Source organism: Dermacentor variabilis, chromosome 2, assembly GCF_050947875.1.
Source record: "Dermacentor variabilis isolate Ectoservices chromosome 2, ASM5094787v1, whole genome shotgun sequence".
Taxonomy (NCBI): domain Eukaryota; kingdom Metazoa; phylum Arthropoda; class Arachnida; order Ixodida; family Ixodidae; genus Dermacentor; species Dermacentor variabilis.
The window spans coordinates 27,764,914-27,782,632 of record NC_134569.1 but is presented as its reverse complement, the minus strand read 5'-3'; the positions used below and the strand labels follow the sequence as shown (position 1 = coordinate 27,782,632).

The 17,719-nt window shown below is 47.6% G+C and overlaps 1 protein-coding gene and 1 non-coding gene across 3 annotated transcripts in view; both read right to left on the bottom strand.

Moving 5' to 3' along the window:
• The window catches only part of HDAC4 (histone deacetylase 4), a 308,518-nt gene that overhangs the window by 163,409 nt on the left and 127,390 nt on the right, over positions 1-17,719 (bottom strand). The window lies entirely within an intron of this gene.
• Positions 7,374-7,446, bottom strand: TRNAT-CGU (transfer RNA threonine (anticodon CGU)). Its single transcript has one exon. It is a non-coding gene; the product is annotated as a tRNA-Thr (tRNA).

Sequence of the window (17,719 nt, the reverse complement as noted above, 5' to 3'; positions counted from 1 at the left end):
AATAAAAGCCGTAAAGGCAAGCGCAGGTCACCACGTGAATAAAACCCACAATACGCTGCAGATTAAGAAACAAGTTCAGGTGGGATGAGAATTACACTGCCAGGGAACGTATTTTGTGACGATATTTTCAATTTTCTCCTCCATTTGCTCTTCGTCATTGGCTCGCACGCACCGCGTATACATAGCACTGGAATGCTGTCGCATTGAATGTTTCTTGCGGAAAAGAGGTAGGTAGCCTTGATTTCAATGTTGAAGCCAAGATACGACTCAGCAACGGTGTGCCACAAACGCCACGACTGCATTTTCCCCCGCATTGTCTGTAACGCCACTCCCATTTCATCCATATGGATCCCAGGTTGTGAGAAGCATTCCAATGCGATTGAGCGAAGACGTGCACTCTCGCGCCGAAGGAACATACCTTCCGTACTTTGTTCCCTCAGCGCGCCATTCGCAAACGGCAGTCGTGGGGTCGCCGAACGCACGGAGAGGCACGAAGCTTCGGAGATACGCCGTCAGCTGCGCAGCAGCCGGAGTTCGGACGGAAGCGGCCGCGTTTGTTTCTGATGGTAAAGCTGAAACGACCGAAGGAAAGCGTTCCGGGCAGAGCAGCAGCGCGGGTCCGTTGATTCGGCAGGGGCAAATGCGGAGCGCCGTATAATTTAGAAGGAAATGATGAGCGCGGGGTATTGACGGGTAGAGGGAACACGTATAAGCATTCCAGGAAAAAGAAATGGAACCAACGTAGGATTCAGATTGACCCGGGCGGCGAAAATCCGGCTCTGTCAAAACGAGTAGAAGGAAATGTCGATACACTTTTTATTTTCGCTTCGGTAATCAGTATACAGAAAAAGGGAGGATGAAAAACAGTGAAGCTATGTGAAAGAGCGTGGGTGGAAAAGCGATTACGAGGGCGGGCAGCCAAAACACGGAGACTGAGAGAGAGATAGAGAGAGAGATAGAGAGAGACGCTTTACAAACAGCGCGGATCCGTCGATATGCGGGTGATAAATAACCGAGATCTGGCGAAAGCGAGAGGAGAGAGATAGATATGAAGGAGGGAGGAGAAGAGGGAGATGGCAGAAGGAATGGGGGTATCCCTCTGGCGCGATGCCAAATGGAAAAGACCTACTGGATCGAGCCACCGACAAATGGCGCCACGGCTCGCCCCTCTGTGGCCCACATGTCGTGACGGCGCTACAGAGGCCTGAAAACGTGCAAGCAAGCGCACGGACATTGAAATGAACTTTTCTCATCGCTTCGAGATCTCTTTGGGATAACGCGACCCGTAACGTTGCATAAGTTTGATTTCTCCCATTCAGATGCAGCCGAACGGGTAACATGATCTTACATTACTTTGCAGCGCGCACACCATAAAATTAAGCTTTTTATGATAAGGCGGGTGATATATTTATCGATTGATGCCTCTTTACATTCAGCACTGTGGGTAATATGTTCCAAACGGACTCCACTCCTGCTTAGTTTTTGCGGCTGTAACGTTCATCCCACACTCAAGTAATACCGTCGAACCCAGCTAATCAATGCATGAGGTCTGCGTTAAATTATGTGCAGCCGTTTCTTCTCGAATTTTTTTACAATTTTCTTGTTTTGGAGTAATACGTACGCAATATCAGTAATAATTATACGATAAACGAATTAATATAAGGAAGTGTTAATAAGGTATGAAAGCTTTTTTGGAGGCTTAAATAAGGTCGAGAAGGCGTGTCGAATCAACAGCCTACTATGCCTCCAACAAGCAACTGCAGTTCTACTCCCTCCGTACAAAAATATTGCATAGGCTAAATATACCTCGAATCACACTGTGCTCCAGTTGCCATGAAGTGATTAGTTGTAGGTGCCGCAAGACAATTGCAGCGCTTATCGTACTTACAGTACAGGCTATACGAGTAACGTGATTCGCAGTTCCCCAGCGAGTAGGCGCCTCGCTCGGCAATCAACTGTTCTGGACCGGCCAAGGTTTGAGCGCCAACGTCAAAGTGACGTTCGCCGCCTCGAGACACAAGAGGAAACGTGTGTGCTTTGGGCTTATATTGATAAGGCGATACGAGGGTGTCCCTCTGCGGGCCAGATATCTATCTCCAAGTTGCCGCCGCCTCGAATGCAGGCGAAGGCGCTGTGTAGGAGACACTCGAGTTTGCCTGTGCGCTCCTGTGGGCCATAGCTGCATGGCAGACCACTCGAGCTTTGACAACAACACAAACCACCTTCCGTGTATTGCTGCGACCTGAAAAACTCAAACACACGCTTAAATATCGAAGAGACAGTCACAATGCTTGGCGTGACGTCAGCTGAACGTGCTGCTGCTTCCCGCTATAAAAAGACTACGTTATTCTATCTTGTTTTTTGCTGCTGCAAATTTGAGCACGGAGTTTGCCTCTGGGCGATCGCTGCAGACCATAAAATGCCGACTAGCTAAACCGGAATATATGCCGCGATTCCACGATGTACCGTCGGCGTCACACTTGTGTAGAGCGCGGGAACGGCGCGGCCTCCTGGGCGCCCCGGAGGCCGCCGTTCCCGCGCTCTACACAAGTGTGACGCCGATTGCACACACAATGTCCGAGCTGGTCGACAACGACCAGACCGTGGCAAACACCCGCGCAAATATGCGGCAATGAGTAGAGTTCCTTAGTGGAAAATACAATGTACACTGCGGGCCGAGCCTTCCCATCTATAAGGGAAGTGTGGTTAGGCGTAATACAATGCTTTGCTCGTGAGAAGACACGGGGCCGAATGCACAACGCTTTTAGTTCGTAAGTCATCTTTGCCATTGGGTAGCAGCCTTCGCTAATGATATGTGTAGCATTAGTATTGGCTGAAAAACGCTCATGCGAAAAATCCTATCGTAAGGCCTTTTCGTGAACATAGGCCCTGGTCTGTCGAAAAAAGAAACACCAAGGACAACATAGGCAACAAGGCTGTTGTGGCTGGTTGTCCGAACTCCACCGCCGACTTCATTGCTACCAAAGCCTTCATCAACGCCATCACTGACCTCAACGTTCAACGTTTAGTCCGTCTCACCCACCCGTCTACAGTTCACGCTGCCTTAGCTCTTGCCTTGGAAGCTCACATAGCAGAACGCTCCACTGCAGTGCCCTGCCCTCGCCCTTTTTCAAGACACCAAGCGTCAGCAGGCCAAACCAGGCGCTCGGACGCATTCCGTCAGCGCTCTCCAACCATGCGCTGTTATCAATGCGACGAGATCGGCCATTACAGTCGAGAATGTGTGCGTCGTACCCCTACGTGGGAAAACTCACCGCGGGCCACCGAGGGCGGGACCCCGCGTAAGTCGTCAAGTCCCTCTTCTGTCACTGGGCCCGTTTACAGGTATGCTCACGTTACAAGCCCAGCTAGGTGAGCCACCGGTGCAATTACGCTTTCTTTTTTTTTGCGACTTCCGTGCTCCAAAACATCTTGCGTCGGTAGAATGTATACACATTCATCGCGAGTTGCGCGTAAAATCCGAGAGATTTCGTTTGCCGGCCGACGCGTGTAAGCGGCCCCGAACTACTCGGCCCCGAACGATGGCATGAACACGGACACGGGCACGCGAATCGAAAAACCGCGCGGACTATTGTCAGCTATAAGAGTAATCAGCGACGCAGAGCGTATACATACAAACAAGCCGCACAACGCGATCGTCGTCACGCGGTGCTTGCGTACCACGCGCGGCGGACGTGCTATAACGACGCCGCGGAGAGGCGCGAGCAAGCCGGGAAAGGAAATGCGACGAACGTGCCACGTGCCAAGTTGCTCAACAGAGGAAGCCCCCACTCCGTTCCAGCGTCTGCGACCGGCGGTGCCAGTCTGGCTGCACCAGGGCCGCCACAGCGATAGCGCCGATAGCCCCGTGCACTTGGCACGCGCCCACGCCGTCTGCTCGGTACGGGGCCTCGTTGGTGGCAGGGGGTCGCCGCCTTGGATGTGATGCGCACGTTTCTATCTCCCCTTCCCTGGCGAATCATTAGCCTTAAGAGAGAGAGAGACGAGAAAAAAAAAACGCGGATTTGAAAACGCAGGCTCACCGGTCTGTGGTCGAAAGGCAGTGTTTTCTTCAGTCAAACATCACAAATATGCAAATGCCACGTAGCTGGACAATGTTGTTTGCCGTCGTTTGGGGATGTTGAAGATCGAGCAATATGAAAAACTCCCGATGCCGCTTTCTCTTGCTCGATACGTGCTCCATAAAAGTGTTTTTTTCCGAGCGTGAAAGAAGCCCGCGAGTGCACGCAATATGGCTGCGCGACTCGCGCCACTGGAAGCACTCTGCGTGTATTCGCGCGCTACTTCCCCGCTCGCAAAAACACTTTTATGGAGCACGTATCGAGCAACACAAAAGTTAGCTGCATCGGTAGCTTTTCATGTTGCTCAACAATTTCCTCATTGACACTTTTCACCTAATTGTAATATTTGAGTTGATTAATTACGACTAATTATCTAATTAGGCGGTATGAAAAAAAAAGCAATCTCAGTATCTCCAAGCGACGGCAAACGAAATTACCTTGATTCTGTCCGGCTACGTGGCATTTGCGTATTTTTATTGTTTGGCTCAAGTTACGTAGGACACCCTGTATACATTTTCGAGCAAGCAAATGGAAAGACGATTGCTTCCGTTTAGATCGCCCACTCCACCAAGTCGGAGCAGCCACTGTGCACGTGGCTTGAGAGGTTCCATCAGTTATATCGACGGCACATACTACACGACGAGTGGGGCGACAGATAAGGCGTGTGTACATTTCCCCGTCGCTCCACTACCATGCGGGTCTCAGACGACTCCTCACATTCGCCCGCTTTCTTTATACCTTCCAGACTTTTTACGAATTATTTCCTTTCTTATTTCTCATTTTTTCTCGGCGAAGGCGTCAATCTCTGGAACAATTTTGTAGTTGCGTGCGAGTGTCGTTGAGTATATATGGCGATAAGATGGGAAAACAGCGATAGGCCGAGCACTTCGGAGGCCGCCATGCCCAGCGCTTTCAGCATCGTCATCATTTATTTTCCCTTAAGGACCCCTGTCGAGGTATTACATAAGGGGGAGGGGTGTCACATAAGATAAGAATAGAAACAAAGACGTGGTTACAGCCTCCTACAAAACTCAGCCTGTGGATTCGTATGAGAACAGAAAAAAAAAACCTAACAGTCACAGTGAATACAATGCAAAAGCAAATCAGCAGACGAGTCACAATGTGAAACGGCAATCGCGAAAGAACGAAAACACAGTAAGGTCAATGTAAGGTTACGGTTTCAGGTGGTCAGTAAGCAGCTGTTCGAAGATAATGGGGTTACGTTCGTTGACAACTCTATCTGGTACATTGTTCAACTCTACTGTGGCGCTAGGCAAAACGATTTATTAATGGAAAATGTTGAACCATGCAAGCGCTGGATGCTGCAAGAGTCAAAAAGGCGACGAGATATACGGGTTGGTGGGATTAGACGCTTGCCATGTAGTTGAGGGATCGAAGCTACAACATAGTCAGTGGAAAAGGCACAGCTTTGCAATTTTCCGACGGAACACCAATAGTTAAAGTCCTAGGGATGATTTCATCGTACTGAAGCTTTATTCACGGCTGTATACCTAGAAGTGATGAATCTAGCGGCACGATTTTGTGTTGATTCTAAAGTGTTAATTAAGCAAGTTTGGTGCGGGCTCCAAATAGCCGAGGCTTAGTCAAGTTCACTTCGAATGAAAGTTGCATAAGCTAGTTTTCTTGTGAATGAGGGTCACAAGGCAAGGGTCCGTACGTCTGTCGTAACCAAGTGATGTAGTGCATGTCGGTAGCCAATTTTGTGATACGGTGAGAACAGATCAACTTGCTGTTAACAGTGATACCGAGATAACGATATGATTCAACGGCGGACAGGGCTGTCGAGTTTAAAGAGCACGGATAATCCTAGTTGAAGTGTTTACGGGAAATCTGTATACCTCTACATTTGGGGATGTTAAGCTTCATTAAAGAGAAGGAACACGAGGTTTCTATTAAGTGTGAGGTTCCTATTAAGTGTAAGCCTTTTTCAAGCACTGCATGGTAGGTTTGGTCTGTAATGCGACGTTAAAGTACGCAGTAGTCCGCAAAAAGTCGGATAGAGGATGATATGCCGTTATGAAGGTCGTTTATGAAGATAAGAAAGAGAAGGGGACCGAGGATGGACCCCTCCGGAGGTCACGCCAGAAGTGGTGGAACAGCGATTTCCGACAGCTGAAAGCGATTAGTAAGAAAGCAACGGATCTATGACAATGCGAGAGGGTCGAGACCGAGGCACGAGAGCTTGGCCAAAAGTCGGTGATGGGTAACACAGTCAAACGTTTTGGCAAAGTCTAGGTATATGACGTCAGTTTGAAGAGATGAGTCTAAGTTCAAGTGAAGTTCAGTAATAAATTCAAAGCTAATTAAGCAGCAACTGCGTAGATACTCGTGAAAGAAACAGACAGAGAATGAAAAAAGAATAAGAAAAAGGAAATTGAAAACAACAAAGGCCGAAAAAAGAATTTGAGAACAAGAAACGTCACGCGTTCGCAGAATAAACGCACCAAAGTCGGATCCAGTCAACACCTAAACGACGGCGCCCACTCGACCATCGATGAAAACACACACTGCGGGGGCGATCGAGAGGGAAGAGAGAGAAATCGCCCGCTGCTTTCCCCAGCTACGCCCACAACAAACGCTTTTGCAATGTGTGTGTGATACGGGCGGACGCTAGGCGAAGTTATTCTTCCTTTTTTTTCTCTGTCACTCTTTTTTTTTTTCTTTATGGTGAAACTTATTCCGCGAAACGCCAAGCAAGCGCTCCTCAAGCGGGCGCTATGCCGCATGTACTCTCGACTGCACGGCGTCGGCGCGCGCACTGTATACAAGGCTCAATCAATACACGATACGCTTCGGCACGACAAATCGATCATTCGATCGGTTTATTCAATCAGCAAAGCAGCTCTGTAACGCTCTGTAATGTGCAAGAGCTGCTCAGCTGCATAGCAAGGTAGCCAGCTCGGACAACAACACTCCGGCTCGTAAGGTGCAGGTCTTGTGTTGCTATCGGTAGCAGAATAATCGTCCAAGGCGATCAAGCTAGGCAGTCTTCTTAAAGCTTGACAGTTAATGCAAAATAAAGTAAAATCACAGTCCTGAATAGACGACGCGTGTTGCTCACAGTGTGGGTCACGGATTAGACGACGCGTGTGGGCCAGAGCAAAGTTAAACGAGAAGCGAGGGAACTGAGGGGCCCGATTTTTTATTAACCGTATCATAAGAAGACAACAAACAGACACTAAGTACAACGCAAGGGAAATTATTTCTACGTACTAATTGAATTGAAGGAATGATAAATTAATGGAAATGAAAGTGGATGAAAAAACAACTGGCCGCAGGCGGGATACGAACCCACGTCATCGCATCACGCGTACGATGCTCTTACCCACTGAGCTACCGCGACGCCATCTTGCCGTTCACTTTCTGCGGTTTTTATGTTTTAAAAACTAACCCTGGGAGTGTTAGCCAGCGCCAGCACTCACAACAAGCCTTGGCGGCGGATGCAGAACATCCTTTCTGCCACAGGCGTCACGAGTACGTGATCAATTTGGGTGACGGCAACTGGTCAATAAAGCCACACATGCTACCTGAAGGCATCAATGTTGCCGGTTTCGAGACCCTCGTTATGTAAGAACGAGAAGAAAGGGGGTTAACCGAGGGGCCCGATTGTTATTATAGATATCAGAAGAAGCCAACAAACAAGGGCACCAAGGACAACATATAGGGGAAATTATTTGTACTTACTAATTGAATAAGAAATTAGGAATGATTGGAGTTGTTCTTTCCTCCACTTTCTTTATCATTTCTTTAATTAAATTAGTAAGTACAATTCCCCTATGTCGTCTATATATATATATATATATATATATATATATATATATATATATATATATATATATATATATAGACGTGCTCTAAAGATTCTACGGTGCCGCAGTTGTCACAACATGGACTTGTAATCAGTAATCTGGCCATTGCGGAAAACAAGACTTCGTGTATTCAAAGTTTAAACGAAACCGGTGATAGAGGGTCTCCAGATGCAGTGGTAGACATTGTGGTAGTCTTGATTGGGGTTCTGGTTGATGTAGATGGTCTTCACATTCAGGCAATTCACCCCTATAGTATAGTATAGTATAGTATAGTATAGTACAGTATGATATAGTGTAGTATATGGTATAATATAGTATTTTATACCGTGACGCAGGAAAAGACACACCTGATGTATTAGAAGAACTTTCATAAGATTCTCGCTTGAGGCAAAGAGAGAGAAGTAAACTTTGTTACAGGCGTATTAGTTATTGAGACCCTGGCAGAGGAGCTAGCGTCGAGGTCACGTGGCCGCGACATGGTAAGCCCACTCTGGCTGAAGGCAAGCAATACGTTTTTGGTTAGCATTGACGTCGGTTGAAATAATTTCTAATGTGGAACTCTTTGACCATTGCGTCGCAGTGCATCGATATTCAGGCTGCCCGACACTTCGAAGGCACCTGCAACTGACATCAGATTACACCGCAGCCTCCAGAACCTATGAAACACGACGAGTTCTGCACCGTGAAAAAAGACGACCAGAACGTGTCGGAGGTCGTCGCGCACATTTGGAACGAACCAATAAACAATAAAAACAAAGGAAAAAAGAAAGCAAGGAAGAGGAGGAGATAAATAAGTTGAAAGAAGGCAGAGAGGTCGGCCTGAGCTAACGCGCTCTAGCCTGCTACTTTGCACAGGGGGAGGGGGAACGGGGATATAAAGGTGTGATGAGGGATGATGGTGAATAGAAAGAGGGATGCGCAACGGTGAAAGCGAGTTCAACATTCTGATGATAAACATTCAGAAATCTCATCCATGAAGCCACTACCGGATTCCGTGTCTAGTCTGTTGTCAGTAATTCAAATGAACTTTCAATATAAAGGCGCTAAGACTAAGCTGGTGTGTGGGCCTCCCCTGCGTGTGCAGCACAAGAACGAATGAACAAGCCAGCTGACAGAGACACGAACAGAAGGGGACGAAAGACGGATGCTGCCCCCCTTTGTTCCGACGACAGACGTCAAATTGCCGTGCGAACAAACGGAAGTGTCACAAATCAAGGACGAAAGAGCCGCAAAACCTGTCCCAACTTTTATTCATGACCAGTCGGCGACTATAACGTGGTCAGCTCGCCCTTTCAGGACTTATCGATAAACGAGTACGACATCTGAGTTTCGTGAACTTTCAGTAAACCAGCGCAAACCTTATAGTTACAAGTTTTCGTAATGCCAAAACATTTCGAGCAGAGCACACTAATGGCGTTGTATTAACGGCATGCTATGAAGCAGGGGAAACATGAGCGGGAGTACTCGTATACCAGAAGCCAGACTTCCTGAAATACCATATTATACGAGTTTGCGCTAAGGGTAGCGAGACAGCTTGCAATTAGTCGCGGGTTCAGGGCGGTGAGACCTGTCACTGGCGGTACCTGGGCCCCACACGTGCATCTAATCAAACGTCCAACTGCAGATGTACCAGAGCGGAGACGACGACTATCGGCGAGAGCGCAGGTGATGGTCCCACAGCGACGTCTATGATGTCTCGTTGCAAAACATAGAACATCAGCTTTCCTTTTCAATGGTGAATTTCGTCAAGTTTCAGACAGACAGACAGACAGACAGACAGACAGACAGACAGACAGACAGACAGACAGACAGACAGACAGACAGACAGACAGACAGACAGACAGACAGACAGACAGACAGACAGACAGACAGACAGACAGACAGACAGACAGACGGACGGACGGACGGACGGACGGACGGACGGACGGACGGACGGACGGACGGACGGACGGACGGACGGACGAACGAACGGACGGACGGACGGAAGGACGTAAGGATTGATAAATAGATAAAGTGATAATAGAAAGGCGGTAGGGTTAACCGGGGCTGAGGCCTGCTGGCTACCCTGCACTGGGGAAGGGGGAAACGGGACTGAAAGATGAGGAGGAGGAGAGAATTTCGCAGTTTGCGCGGACGCAGACGCAATGAAGTGTTCATTGTTCAGTTCGTAACAATTGGTCATGCAGGCCCGTGCACCTCAAGAACTGCAGCAGCGCTTTTGTGGCTTTGCACACTGCAGACGTCACGGTCCCAGAATTCTCTCTTCTATAAAATGCCTGTCGTCTAAGTGCCCTAAATCTGTTCGAAGGACAAGCCTCGCATCATCGTATGATGGGCAGTGACACAGGAGGTGTTTGAAGGTTCCTTCTACGTCACATGGCGCTGCAATCGGCACTGCACGCCATTTCAATTGAGAACGAAACAGACTGAAATGGAGTTGAGGAAAGGGGGAGGGAGGCAACCGAAAGAGGGGCTTCTGGTTTGCTACCTTACTATGGGGTATGGGTATGGAGGGAAAGCGAGACGGAAATAATAGAGGAGAAAGAAAGTTGGCGGCACCAAAGAGGGAAAAAAATTTGTAAGGAATGCGTTAATATGAGAGTCTTACTAACAGGTTACTCGAACAGCAGGAACTTCCACAGTAGCTTAACTAACTTCTGGTGTGACGACCTATGGGCCGGCACGCCAGATATGTCTACTCCGAAAGCGGCTTGTCGTGGAGATGAACCAGCGCGCCGCGAGCGACCACCTGTGTGCGCTGTGTCGAGAACAACGGCCAAGAATATGATCGAAAGAACATACTCGTCACAAGCAACGCTGTCAGCCATTCCGATGCGGATAGCAAATGATTTTGTGAACGCTAACACCAAGCCAGAGTTGGCAACGTACTGCTATCTCGGTCCGGGGTAGTCCAGATGGGGACAGAGTCGAAAAAAGGCGCCATGGCGACGCAGACAAGTGTATTGGGAATTCGGTGTGCTTCCATAAGGATTATCAGACATCATATAGACGTTTCAGAGAGTATAAAGTGTTTGCAGACTATATACTGTTTGAGGCAAGTCAACAGAACATGTCTATAAATAATAGAGGCTTAGTCCTATACGTCCACAGACTATATATCTATATACCAGAGTGAGAGTCTACGGACTTTTGGCCTTACACCTAATTCATACAGTAACTGCAAGTAGCATATGTCATTGCAGAGGTGAACTAACCGTTCAAATCGTTTGGATAGCAGATTGCTTACGGAACGAAGGATATGATAGGACACGGCTGCGCTTCCCTAAGACTCCTGGCCTTTGAGGCCAGTGCTCAGTATACGGGCTCATGCACTGTCCATTATTAAGGCGAAAGCCTTAAGTGGCTCATGGGTAAAAAAAATCCGTTGTCCGGCGTTATCGAAAAATTGACCGTACGGTGTTATGGCCCGAAAATTCAATGGCACCAAAATTGACGGTGCCACCCACGACCATTGGTGGGACTCGATCCCGCGACCTTTGGTGGGAGTCGAACTCACGACCTTTTGGTGGGACCAAATTCAATGGCACCAATGTTGATGGTACCACCATTGATGGTCGAACCCACGACCTTTGGTGGGAGTTGAACTCATGGCCTTCGGTGTTAATTAAAGCAAAGTTAATAAGGCATTTGAAACCACGACCTTCGGTGGGAGTCGAACTCGCGACCTTTTGGCGGCACCAAAATTCAATAGCACCAAAATTGATGGATAGAACCTACGACGTTTGGTGTTAATGAAGGCAAAGTTAATTAAGACACTTGAAACCACGACCTTCGGTGGGAGTCGAACGCGCGACCTTTTGGTGAAACCAAAATTCACTGGCACCAAAATCGATGGTCGAACCCACGACCTTTGGTGTTAATGAAGGCAAAGTTCATTAAGACACTTGAAACCACGACCTTCGGTGGGAGTCGAACTCGAGACCTTTCGGTGGGACCAAAATTCAATGGCACCGAAATTGATGGTACCACCATTGATGGTCGAACCCACGACCTTTGGTGGGAGCCGAACCCATGGCCTTTGGTGTTAATGTAGGCAAAGTTAATTAAAACACTTGAAACCACGACCTTCGGTGGGAGTCGAACGCGCGACCTTTTGGTGGGACCAATATGCAATGGCCCCGAAATTGATGGTGCCACCATTGATGGTCGGACCCACGACCTTTGCTGTTATTAAGGCACTCGAACCTACGACCTTTGATGGGAGATAACAAGTAGTAGGAAGTAACGACGCATTTGAATAAGAATATCAAGTCATTTAATTAATGTTTCGCGAGCGCGCAGGCTTCCGTCTTCATCTTCTTTAGCGTACGCTCTTCTTTGCGACACTTTGGACTGGCGCTGCATAAAGAACCAGTCACTATTAGAATTATGTTAGCCGTTTTCCTTCTTTCCATAAAAGGAAACGTTACCACAAGGTGTGCACAGACAAGTCTATCGATCGACTGCCTAAATTTACTTTTGTAATGACGCCCTCAGATAGTGGAGCTATGCCACAGCTTCTTAACCGCATCCGACCCGGGATGAGCATATGAAGGGGACAACTAGCGAAGACTCGTCCTCAGAAACAAGCTCAACGGTATGGCGCAGCTTGTCTAAATATTGCGTACCACAAGCGAATCATTCCCTATAAAGAATACGTCTAGGAATTCGGAATGCATAATTTACAGGTTCAGCAGGTTCAGGTTTACTAATCAATGTCATGTTACAAAGACGTAATGACAAAAGTTAGCAAAGGAGGTTCAAAAAATAATAAAAAAAAATACCTATCAGGGGAAACCTCCCGCCGAACTACTATACAACATTAGTAACAAAAATACAGAGGACTTGCCAAGCATAAAGCAAGTAAGTAACAACGGCTTAAAATATTCCACACAAAACTAAGACTACAAAAAAAAAAAAACATTACAAGTAAATAAAGGCTCAAGAAATAGTAGGACAGAATGTGCGTAATTTCAACAGGCTTAAATAAATATAACTCTATGCCAAATTATTTGACGCTAGTTGGGAGCCAATTCCACATGTATATGACGTTGCATATGGCGTAAAACCTCCCGTTATTGCAATTGGATAAGAGCAGGTTACCGTGTCGAACAACACTTTGTACTTTCCCGCACATCTTTTCAAATGAAAAAATAATTATTTTTTTATTTGTTTATTTATTTTGCACCGAGACGTACGCATTAGATTAATCAACCAGCCAGCTCAAGGAAGCCACGTCAATAATGTAATCGTGTTGGTGCGGGAATGAACCTGAAGCTATCCTTCGTTCTCTATTTCCTTTTCTTTGTGTCTGTGCGAAGGTAATGGCGGGGGGGGGGGGGAGGTTGTGAATTCCAGCAAAAGTAAACGGAAACACCGCAGCAAACATACGAACACGTCACAACCAGCTAAGCGAAAGCGAGAGGTCTAAATCCGCCTACACTTGTAATAAGCGCAGCTTTTCCTGATAGCTTACCCTACGGCGGCGAAAGTGACTACTTGCAGGAAAAAAAATTGCAAAAATAAAGACAAAGAAGTAAAGGTGAGACAACGCGGTATGCCCAAGAAGAAAAAGAAAAATAGAGAAAGGAAGGAACGAAAGAAATCAAGAAAAAGCACGAATTAACAAGTCAGCGGTCAACAAAGGTCTAAATGGAAGAATTGTCAGTAAGAAAGAAAATAGACGATGTGCGTGCGCGCGCGAAGGTCGAGAGGGGATGAACAAAGGGCGCCCAGATTAGTATCGGAGAGCAGTGTGTGGAATAAGGCAACGAGGAAACAGGACGCAATGGGTTCTCCATCGTCAACGTTGGCGCGGCAGTGGTGGTGGTGCATTCGCTACGAACTACGGGGGAAAGGAAAACGCCCCGGACGGACGCGAAAGACCGGAGTTGAAGGAGGAGGAGGGGCGAGCGTTATTTTTACTCGCGAACGCGACGACGCGCAACCGTTTGTGAAAGGCCGCGCGACACGAGAGCGCAAGCGCCAGCGCCTCGTGTTTTTCTCGTTTGCAGTCTTCGCCCTCTCCCTTCCCTGCGGCTCTTTCGCTCTCTCCACAGCCATCCCTCAACGCCAGCAGCGGAGACCTTGGGGGAAGACCGGACACACCGCGCGCGCGCCGCTGCGTCCTTCTCTCCGCCCACCACCGCGGAGAACACCCCTTCCCGCACACGTGGAGAGATCACGCCCGCTTCACGTGAGCGATAAACGACGACAACGACGCAAGAGCCGGTCGGTGGCAGCGGCCATGCCACGACCGACGATCCGACCGCGGATCGTCGTAAACTGCCCAAACCCAGCCGCATCCATGGAAGCGTGTAGAGGTAGGCGGCGCCAACGCAGAGTGAGATGCGCGCGAAGGAAACAAACACAAGCGACACACAAGGTAGGGGACGCAAAGCAATCTCGCGCAAGCGTTTGCGTGCACCTTGCAGGCGGTGCAGGTACAGGTACACGTCGGTACGGGTATATAGACATACGAGAAAGCGGAAAACCAGAACAATACCCAAGGTCCCAACCTCGCGGTCGTGTTCTATTCTCGCCGCAGCCAGCTACGAGGCCAGTTTTACAGTAAGCAATGAATATATGGATAGGTGGTATATGAGCGTCCCCTGTCAATCGGGGTGGTGAGCGTATGCAACCAATCTCGTCACGTTACCTTTCTTCGGCGCCTATTTTCAGTCTTTGGGACATACGGCTCGTGTTCACAAACCAATTACCCTGAAAAAAAAAAGAATCACCGACTATTACGATACTTCCTAATGCGAAATTCGAGCACAGCCCTATACGTGTTTTCACTTCGCGATATATTGAGACAAAGAATTGGAGAGAGTCATGTAGCACAGTCAGCGATTGTCGAAAACCTGATCTGGGGGTGAAGCGCGTCGGCTTTTACAAGTACGCACCGAGCGGTTGAACGGGGCCGCATGACACCAGTTTCCCGCGAACACGTCAGCGAAGGGGCCGCCGCTCTTATTGGCCTCCGCCGTTCGGGCCTCGCGTCTTTCATATCCCGCTCTGCGTCCGCTCTTTCATCTTTCGCTGTGCTCGTTCACTGGTTACGCTGCCGACGCCGCCGACGCTCACCGCAGGAACGTGCGCCTAAGAGCTGCGCTCTAAAGAAATACATTGCTCCAAGATCTACTCTTTATTATCCCTGATTTTACGCCACCAATACTCCAGTCATCTTTCCCTATTCTCCACTGCAGATTTATTAAACATTACTTTCTATCCCAATGCATCGGGCAAAGTTACTACGTCTCGCTGACCTCTGGATACACACCGCGACACGCTAACAAAATATTCCCCACGGTTTCGCTATGATTTTCTCCCATGACATCTTGTTCTCAGGCATCTTGGCCTGGCTTCGAACAAAGTGCGCAGGCTTCGAACTGTAGTATAAATTTTCTGTTTTGGTTTGAACTTTCGTTGTTTGATGTATCTGCATTGCTCTCTTCTCCATCGCGCTTTATCCAGCACGCTGTTACTGCAGTCTCTAACACTACATTTGATCCCCGTTTCATTAGACAGTATTATAATAACGTTTACAACCAAACGTAATCGCATTGCGTACGTAAATAAATGGCATCGTTCTAACTGCGCATGCTTCGAACGTTATTAGGTTTCTGTGGTTTACGTGCTCTATGATAACGTAGGTTATTTTGCAACTTTAACGTTTGTATTGTTTACCGACGCTAAGAAATAGCTTCAGCGTGAATTCTGGTGATAGCTACGCTCTCACTCGCGTTGATCGCCAGTAACTATTGTAATGAACTTTCGCTTTGTCTAAACTAACCTGAAAGGTTAGTTATGAGCGTATTGCGCGTCCACTTTCTGAGATCGTTCGGCGATTATGGAGCCCGTAGCCCTAACGACACGCGTCCACATAGCAACAGCAGGATGGTTGCTAATGGATCGTTTTGGCTTAGATACGCTTGGCACAAGGCACCAGAAGGCACCCTGTTTTATAACGTCTTGTTTACGTTTGCGTTTCCATACGGTAAACTAAAAGACTTGAAAGGACGCGCACCGTAACCTCCCGCAAAGGTGCTTATACGTTTAACGTATGTAAGGCGACAGACGCTATTCTAAACCTGTCTGTCGTCGCTGTTACCGCCGTTAGCGTAGCATTTCTATTGGTTAGTTTCCTTGTTCTTTCTCTCCACTGTGAGTCGACGTTTTTTTTTTTTTTTCAGTATATAGGCCCCTAAAAACTTTACTTACTTAAAATACACTGGACAGTGTGACAAGTTGTGACTGTACACTGTGTGACGTACAGTGTATTAGTGGGACGTTGACACTGTGTATGACTACGTAACGCCTTCCCAGGCTGTGTGACAGCGCTAACAGAAATAGTTCTGTATTTTTTTCTTTTTATCTCATCTTTTGCCCGCCCTTCTCCGGTAAATTTAGGGGATAACCAACCAGATATGTACTCTGGTTAACCTCCCTGTCTTTCCTCTCTCTCTCTCTCTCTCTCTCTCTCTCTCTCTCTCTCTCTCTCTCTCTCTCTCTCTCTAGCCGCCTATCTACCGTCATATTTCTCAGTCGTTTTTCGAAGCAGATTTTGCTTTGGGCCTCCTGTACTTCGGAGGACGCCCAGCCCATATCTCCCTGGACTTGCCTCAAAGCTAGTCTTTCAACAGCCATTTGATTAATCTCTAGTCCAGTAACTTCAAGCAACAGCTAGACTAGCAAGAACAAATGAAAAAGCGCTATCTTCTCGCGCAAACGTGTAGTCTGGTATACGCGAAATTGCGGCCAGAGAAGTCAAGAGGAAATGGGTTTCTCCCGTCTCTACTTCTGCGGCATGGCATAGATATTAATGAGCACGTTGTTTTTTTCTTTTTCCTTCTTCATAAAGCCGTACCAGAGTAGGTTAAAGGACAGTCCTATTTGGAGATTAAGGAAAGCTAACTATAAATCAACACTGGCAGTTTTGGCGCAAGTCGACCGACTACATATGCTTTTCTCAAGCCCACGGCATCCTCAAGGTCACTGCTCAGAGGTGCGATCTTGTGACGGCTAGGAAAGCGAATCTTCGATCTCTCCTCGTGTGATTGGTCAGAACGGCACTTTTGCTGACAGATGCGCGATTCCGACTAATCATGCAAGCACAGGCAAACTGTTCGCTTTGCGAAACGTTGCAGGAGCGTACCCCATCTTATACGCAAGCAGCACCCTTTAAATTGGACAGTTTTTAGGAATGCAAGACAACGAGGCGTTGCATGGCGGATCCCCGCGGTTGACAGCGTTTGTCGGATTCGAGAGTAAGCGTGTAGAAACAACAAAGTGCCGGAAAGGTTAAACTGAACAGGAGACGGAGCGCCAAAGGGACGCAGAGATTCCTTAAAAAAACTTATAAGCTGCATTGGTGCTCACTTAATAGCAAGAAGGCATACAAGAAACCGTGTTACGATCATCTGCTGCAGGACATGCCATTATGCGCTATTTGTACCGCCATTCTCATAAAGGAACACCAACTAACAACGCCTAAATCAGTTTATACTGGTATTCTTTCATATGCTCTTCGTTTATCCGGCAGGAAAAGTTTGATTATCATTAAGAAAATATAAAGTCAAATTTCCCAAATTTGCTGAATTTCGAGAATTTCAATGTCGGTGCGTCAGTGTGACGCAGCAAATTTCAATGCATTAACCCCCATTTGTGCGGTTCTGGCGCAGTAAAAGTTATCGAAACTTACTAGGTTTAGTCTTTGGTTCGTTTAGGATGCAATGTACGTAGTCCTACCGCTTACCTAAAGAAATGATTCATTAGACCCGAGTACACACTGTCAGAATCTATGAC